The sequence below is a fragment of the Rhinatrema bivittatum genome, chromosome 3 (assembly GCF_901001135.1).
Source record: "Rhinatrema bivittatum chromosome 3, aRhiBiv1.1, whole genome shotgun sequence".
NCBI lineage: Eukaryota > Metazoa > Chordata > Amphibia > Gymnophiona > Rhinatrematidae > Rhinatrema > Rhinatrema bivittatum.
Genome location: NC_042617.1, coordinates 37,945,421 through 37,953,691, shown reverse-complemented (window position 1 = coordinate 37,953,691; position 8,271 = coordinate 37,945,421). Strand labels below are relative to the sequence as shown.

Sequence of the window (8,271 nt, the reverse complement as noted above, 5' to 3'; positions counted from 1 at the left end):
TATTTTAAAAGACAAGCTGCACGTACATTTTCCAAATTACTTGTGTATTTTTACACCCTCTAATTATCTGGCATAAGTAATCTTAAATGTGTGGAATATCGGGGGGGGGGGGGGGTTGTTTAGGCTGAAGAACCAGGTGGATATCGATGAGTTGCAGAACTGGTGGACTAATAAGTAAAACGTAAATGGCGCGGGCATGTAATAAAACTCACCAACTTACGTGCGTAAGTCCTACTATACATATACACATGCATACTTTTAAAACAGGTGGGTAAAGTTCACACATTCAATGCATTGATATGTAATTTCAATGCATTGCATGCATTCACACATAGCTTACATACACATGTATATCATAATATTTTATTTATTGCTTCAGTTATACCCTTGTTCTATGTAAACCGATCCGATATGGTTATTACTATGAAGGTCGGTATAAAAAAGTGTTAAATAAATAAATAAATATATGCAGGTTTTAAAATACTATAGTAAATGTGCGCATAGCCACATACACTTTTATATGCCACTATGTGCAACTGTTTGAAAGTTATCCTTCCTCAATTTCCTGCACTGTATATGCTGACATAATATGCAGTCTCCTGCTCGTCACTCTTTTTCTCTCGAAACACACACAACCATGAGCACGCTCAGAATACCCCGCATACAACACCATGAGGTCGATATAATACCGACACGCTAAAAACATGTATCCAAACTGGATGCACTTTTTTTAATGCATGCACAATCACCTCTCCTGGGAGCTCAATGGAATAGTCAAATGAGCTGCTGGCTAAGAAGGACACGCTAGGGATAAATTGTGCATCCATACTGTGTCCATGGCATTGGACGCCCAAGAGAAATGGCTGTGCACGGGTTAGGAAAACAGACGCTCAGTTTTGCGAGTGTCCATTTCCCTTACCTGTGCACAACCAAGGGTTAGGGAAACGGACGCTCATTAATCGAGCAATATTTTCTGCTTTTCTGTTAACTTTTGAGGCTCCTCAAAACTTAACGCTAGCTCTGGGACTGGAGTTAAATTTTGAAGGTAAAAAGGTACGTGTCAGGTGCACATTTATTTTTTACATAAGAGGATAATAGCTAATAGCCTCATCAGCATGTCATTTACATATGATGAGCACTATTAGGTACACACAGGTTTGGACTCACCTTTAGGAATCGCTAATTCCCTTATTGTATAAGAGGTTATGGCTGCACATCCAAAATGCGTATCCAACCATGGGTTGACCTGTGCGCTAGCCTGATTGCAAGATATTGCATTGGCCTGCATGATTGCTCTCTGCAGGCAGGAAATTGTAATTTACCAACTGATTAGTAACTAAGGGTTACAGAAATACATATTTTTTATTTTGCTTGGAATTTGCCTTACTGTAAAGAAACAAATGTGTTTTATTTTAATTTGATTGTTTTTATTATTTGAATGTTTTCATAGTTTGATTATATTTATTGATTATAAGTGTTTTTACTGTAAGTCACCTAGAGTTTGTCACCAGGCAATGAATAAATACATACATAGAAACAGAAATGACGGAGGAAAAAGACCAAACGGCCCATCCAGTCTGCCCAGCAAGCTCCCACACTTATTTTCCCCTACTTATCTGTTTCACCAACCACCAAGTTCAGGGCCCTTCTTGGTAACTGTTTGATTCAAATTTCCTGCCATCCCCTGCCATTGATGCAGAGAGAGTAATGTTGGAGTTGCATCAAAGTGAGCATAAGGCTTAATGGTAGTAACCGCCGCATCAAGCAAGTTACTCCGATGCTTATTTACCCAGACTGCTCAGAACAATGCTTTGTTGGATGTTGTCTGAATGCAAATCCTCTTTTCCACATTACCCCCTGCCGTTGAAGCAGAGAGCAATGCTGTATATGCATTTAAAGTGATGTATCAGGCTTAATTGGTTTAGGGTAGTAACCACCGTAATAAGCAAGCTACCCCCCATGCTTATTTGTTTACCCATATTGTGACGTTCAGTCCTTGTTGGTTGTTGTCTGAATGCAAATCCTCTTTTCCACATTTCCCCTTGCCATTGAAGCAGAGAGCAATGTTGGAGCTGCAATAACCGTGCGAAGGCTTATTGAGTAAGGGTAGTAATCACCAGGTAGTAGCCTCCATTCCAGTAAGCCACCCCCATGGCTCTTCTCTTCATTCCCATCCTCTAGCCTTTATGGATCCACAGTGTTTATTCCATGCCCTTTGAAATCCTTCACAGTTTTAGTCTTCATCATTTCCTCCAGAAGGGCATTCCAGGCATCCACCACCTTCTGCATCTAACCAGAGACATGAGAAACTATTTGAAATAACCTGAAGAGTCAGAAAATTTAATATGCTATTAAGTTTCTATGACAATTCTCAGCAAGGACCAGATAAGTCTGGTTTTTCAGGGCAGCCACTGCTGGGAGCAGTATGCAGATGAGCCTTCCGGTCCTCTTCTACTGCAAAGGGTGCGGGGTCTCTGGAAGCTGGGGTTGTGGAATTCAATCCCTGGATCGCTCGCTGTGACCTCTAGACTCCTCTCCCAGGGGATGCTGGGAGCAGTATGCAGATGAGCCTTCCGGTCCTCTTCTACTGCAAAGTATACTCCTATCACTATACTCCTTACCCAACACACATGGGATTTCTACCCATAAATGGCCCGATTTTTAATGGCCAGTTCGCATTTAAAAAAAAAATGGGGGATACGTGTGCGGCCGGGCCTTGCCCACGCTGCGCGCATTTTAGAAGGGGCCCGGCCGCACATGTATCCCTCATTATGCGCATGAGCTGGGCCGAAGAGGAGGGTCGGGGCTTGAGGCACTGGTACAGCGACCATTTGCTGCTGTGCTGGGGAAGCGCATGCTGGCAGGGTGCCAGTGTGCACAACTTGCTACTGCTCCTTTGGAGAAGCAACAGGTAAGATTAAAAAAAAAAAGGAAGATAGGGGAAGGGAGGTTGGGGTAGGGAACTGGGGAAGGCCGCAATGCGTCGCCACGCAAAAGTTGCAAAATTCTACCTCCACTTGTGTGCGCCGCCCGGATTTTATAACATGTGCATGTTATTAAATCATGCGTCCGTTTTTAAAATCTACCTCATAGAGCATTTAGTCTCCTGTATGATCTTTATCCTGTTGGACTCTATAGCATAACCAAAAGAGTAATGCGTGGCAAATAATTATACTGAGCAATAACAGTTTAACAAACAAAAACAACTTTTTATTATTGTTTTACTAAATGACCCCGACACGGCCGTGTTTCTCGTCAGGCTGCGTCAGGGGGGCCAAGAGTTTCCAAAATCTATAATCAAAGAAACATCATACAGTTATTGTGCAGTTTGGTGGACACAAAAATATGTAGTTAAAAGAAGCAAATGAGAGCCAAGATACAGTAATGAATCAGATATTGCTGAACAATTTGTGAAACAACAAAGCAGGTCGAGTCAAAGGAGTGTAAAGATGCAAATGAAAAGAAAAATGAGAATAATCCGAAAAAGGAAAAATGAAATTAAAAATTAAAAAATAAAAAATGGATCAAAATGAATATACATAAAAAGAATTGTAAGAGAAAGAGGAAAGAAGGAGGGAAGGAAGGGGAGGAAAGAAGAGGGAAAAGAAGGGAAGAAAACAGATTCTAGAGAAATATGTACTCAAGGAAATAATCATATGGGAGGAATAGAAACTTACTTATAAGTTAACAGTGTGGACAAGATGTCTGCAGATAACTGGAAAAGGAAGATAAAAGCACAGGAAGGTGAGTAAAATGAACCCAATGTTGGGGCAGTCAAAGCAACGGAAAACTAAGTTAGAATTACCTTAATGGTAAAGGAGCAGCTCAAAGCAGGAGATCAAAGAGCTAGAAGCAGGGCAGTGAATGTGACACTAGAGCGTTCAACAAATCTGACAGAACAAAAATCAAAAATGGAAGTGACAGGAGTATAAGACTGAAAACGGATTAAGCCAAAGATTCCAAGTGATACCTTAGAAATATTCAGTCCAAGGACTTTCTCGTGTTTGAAAGATTAAATAAATCCGCACCACCGGAGGGATACATCCGCTGGGACCATCGCGGCTAGAAAGTGTGGAAATGCAACTTCAACCGGTCCCGAAGGTCTCCCATTCCATCACTGCAAAGCAAAAAGATAATCACCATGCTTACCACGTTGGGCCATGGGGGTTACAAAAGTGTCAGCGCGGTGTTAACAAGACAGGTTACTGAAAGGTAAGCATTTAAATAAACAGCAACGAAAATATAAACAAGTAAACAACGATATGATGCCTAAAATAAAACGAACAGAAGGAGAACCAAAGGATGTCAGGAAAAATAAACGACTGAGAGGGGGTGGGCTGAAACGGGAGGTTACCTGAAAATGCTTTAAGGATTTTCTCATGTAGTTGCGCACAACCGGAGGGATCGCAGGAGCCAATCCGGGAAACATTTTTAGTAGGGTGATATGAAACGGACCTGGAGGTCTCTGAAACTGTAACTAAAAAATTCACACAGAAGAAATCGCCATACGAGCCATCTAAGATGTAAAGTGAACATATGCACAACACTAAACCGGACTTACTAGAAAATGCTGTAGATTCGTTTTACCGCAATGTCACAGGGCGTAACACTGAAAAATGAGCGTTTAAATGGGCGGGCACAGAGTGAAAACCGCGCGGAGCAGAGGACATGTGATAATAATTGACAGGGTAAAAAGAATCAAAAACAAACCGGAGAAAGACTTGAGCAAGATGTTCTGAATGACCATGAAACACTTGTTTAACAGCAAAAAATCAAAGAGAACGTGGAGACCAAATAGAATGCCCGCCCATTTAAACGCTCATTTTTCAGTGTTTCGCCCCGGGACATCGCGGTAAAACGCTCACCCCGCAAAGTTGGGCTTCTCCTATGTTTTTTATTTTTTCCTAATTCTATATTACGAGACTGAAGGGGAACCCCCCCATGGACACGTGGATAGTGGCATGCTGGGCATGCTCAGTGTGCCAGTCAGAACTTTGACATAAGTTTTCCGCGTCGGGCTCCATCTGATGTCACCCATGCATGAGGACTAACATTCTGCTGTCCTAGGAGAACATCTGGTACAGGTAAGCAACTTTGCTCTACTTACTCTTGAAGGATGTTAGTAAAAAGGAAAGGATTTTCTGCTGGTTATGGACTACATCTGTCATTGTTCCTTGGATTGAAATGGGTCATTTTCATTGACGGTCTTAAAATCTGCTTCTCTCTTTGGCTACCCTCCAGTCCATAATGTAACATCAATTTTTAAAAAGGGTTCTAGAGATGATCCTAGAAACTACAAAGTCTAACATGGGTGCCAGGCAAAATGATGGAAGCAACTTAAGTACAGAATTTCTGGGCAAATGGATAGATGTGGCTTTTTATGAAGACCATCCAGACTGAATTTAGCATAAGGAAGCTTTGACTTGCTACTCTATTAAAATTCTTAGGTCTAATTAAGCATGTGGGTGGACGAGTCAATATAGTGCATCTGGATTTTCAGAAAGCATTTTATTAGGTCCTCTTGAGACTCCTAAAGCTATTAAGTCATAAAATAGGAGGCAATAGCCTAGTGAGAATTGATAACTGGTTAAAGAATAGAAAACAAAATGAACAGTTTTACCAGTAAAGAGAGGTAATTAGTGGAGTGCTCCAGGGATCTGTACTAGGACCAGTGTTTTTTTAATGTATCCATTTAATGATCTGGGAAAGAAAATAAAGGTTAACAAACAAAATAATATAAAGTGATGCCTTTATTGTTGGACTAACTTAATACATTTCTTGACTAGCTTTTGGGAGAAGACATTCCCTTTTTTAAGTCAGAATAGAATGAGGAAAGAAAATATAAGCAAATCAAAATTAATTCCAGTGATAGTATGAAAGAAATGTTGGGGGAGTTAATGTGTTAGTGTGATCAGAAGGTGTCAGGCAGGCAGTGCAAATTTGTTTCATATCGTGTTAAAGGACTCTGAGGTCTGGGTTTCTTTTTGTCAGTTCCGAGAGTATCTGATCATGTTAACGTCAAAAGTCTTATGTTCCTAGATTGGAATTTTCCTTTACGTATCCTGATCTATATTTATTCTAATTTTATTGCCCAATTTCCTGAATGATTTACAAATTAAAAACAGCAATATGTTTTAAAAAATTAAGAGACAAATGACACAACTGAGGTAACTGATGCAGTGATCTAGTCCCAAAAATTGTCCCTTCGTTGAAGTCACCTTGGTCTTCTTTGTAGTGTTTGATCTTGTCTATGAAAGTTGATTCTTGTCTTTAACATCTGACTTGTCTCACCAAGGTTGCATCGCTCTCTACATTTTCTTCATTGAATAAATATATACTATATTAGAAGAGGATCATAAGTAGGAACCTTCTTGTGCTGAATGTCGTTTTGGGTTTTTTTTGTGATAACTGTGGGTCTTGCAGTATAAGCTGGTCTAGTGTGGAGTGATTTGTGCTATTCTCATAAGAATGTGAAACATATTACTGGGCCAAACCAAGCTCCATTGAGCCAACATCATGACTCAGGCAGTGACCAGTTTGGGTCACAAATACCTGGCAAATCCCAAAAAGTAGGTTTATTTCTTGTTGCTCAGTCCCAGGGATAAGCAATGGCTTTCCCATGTCTGCTTGGCTAATTCTTTATGGATTTTTTTTTCTTTTCTTTTTACTCCAGGCATTTGTCCAAACATCTTTTTTTTTAAATCCCATTAGGCTAGTCACCTTGACTACATCCTCTGGCAACAGATTGTACGGTTTCATTTTGCACTGAGTGCAAACATACTTTTTATGATTTGTTTGAAATCTGTTGGCTGTTAGTTTTCTAGTGTTGCTTTTGTTTTTAGAATTATTTGAAAGAATAAATAACCATTTTCTATTTACCTATTCCATCCAACTCATAATTTTATACATTCTACCATATTCTGTCATCTTTTTCCAAGCTGAAGAGCCCTTGTTGTGCTTGGGAGTGGACCCTTGTCCTGGAGCAGTGGAGAACGGCTCCCTGGTAGGGACCAGGAAGCACCTGCCCCCAGGGGATGGAGCACTGGAGGAGACAGAGGATAGGATGAGCTTCACTACTGGAAGCCTGTGGTCCTCCCGGGTGGAGCCCGTAGGGACCCGGGCCGCTTGGACTTAGGTGGGCCTCGCAGGGTCTCCTGGAGAGGTAGTAGACAGGCGTGCCCACGGACAGCAAGGGAGCGCGGTTGGACTCAAAGCTGTAGGCTTGATGGAGCAAGGAAGACCAGAACAGCATAGGCGATGACAAGGCAAGGGACAGAGCCAGAATCGGAGACATGGTCAATGGCAGCCGAGGATAGAATCCGAGGATCAGTCCGAGGAGTAGTCAACGAAGCAGAGGTCAGGTTCCGGAGGTCAGGCGAGGTTACAAGGCAGGCAGCAGTCAGGATGGTCAAGGAACAGGCCGAGGTCAGTACCAGAGAGACAGTCCGAGGGTACTACCTGGGGAGACGAGACAGATGGACGCTGGAACAAGGCTTGAACGAGACTGGAACAAGACTGTGAACACAGAGGCAAACTAGTACACATACAGTGCCGACCCGATTGCCAAGGCAAGGAAGTACAGGCAGGAACTTCCTTATATTGAGCATTCAATCAGGGTGCGCCGTGGAGCTAGGATCCGCCCCTGACCCTACAAGAAACCGGGTGGAGTGCGCGCGCATAGGGGCGTGGCCAACACCACTGGAGACACCGAACTCTGGCGTGAGGCCTGGTGCGTAGTGGAAGGCCCAGTGACCGCCACCGCGGGACACCGAGGCCTGGAGGAGCTCGTGGCTGCCGATGGGGAGGCCAACCCGTGACCTGCAGAGGAGCTAATAAGGTGAGCAGGCCCAAGCGTAGGCTGGGCGCAGACAGGTCGCGTAACAGCCCTGACCTGTTTAGCCTTCAATTCCCTCTATCATTTTTGTGACTAGTTTGCTATCTTTTTTGAGACCAGAACTACACACAATAATCAAGGATCAATGTAAATGCATTATCTCCATTGTTTTGCAAATAATTTCTAACATTCTGTTTGCTTTCTGACTACTGCCACAGGCAGAAGTGAAGATTTCAAACTATTATCCTCAAGGATTCCCTTGTCCTTTCCAGGTTGTGATTCCCTTATCCACATGCTTATTCACCCTTCAAAAAAAAGCAGCCGATTTGTGAGGTAAGACTTCTCTTGGATATATCCATGCTGGCTGTGTCCCATTAAATCATTTATCTCTATAAGTTCTATGATTTTATTCTTTCTTTATAATAGTTTTCACGATT

The 8,271-nt window shown here is 42.2% G+C and overlaps 1 long non-coding RNA gene across 1 annotated transcript; it reads right to left on the bottom strand.

Annotated features, from left to right (window-relative positions):
• Positions 1-2,258: 2,258 nt before the first annotated feature.
• On the bottom strand, positions 2,259-4,873 carry LOC115086801. The gene is made up of 4 exons (XR_003855335.1): positions 4,355-4,873; positions 3,971-4,117; positions 3,678-3,715; positions 2,259-2,289 (listed from the first exon to the last, which is right to left on the bottom strand). It is a non-coding gene; the product is annotated as an uncharacterized LOC115086801 (long non-coding RNA).
• Positions 4,874-8,271: the final 3,398 nt, after the last annotated feature.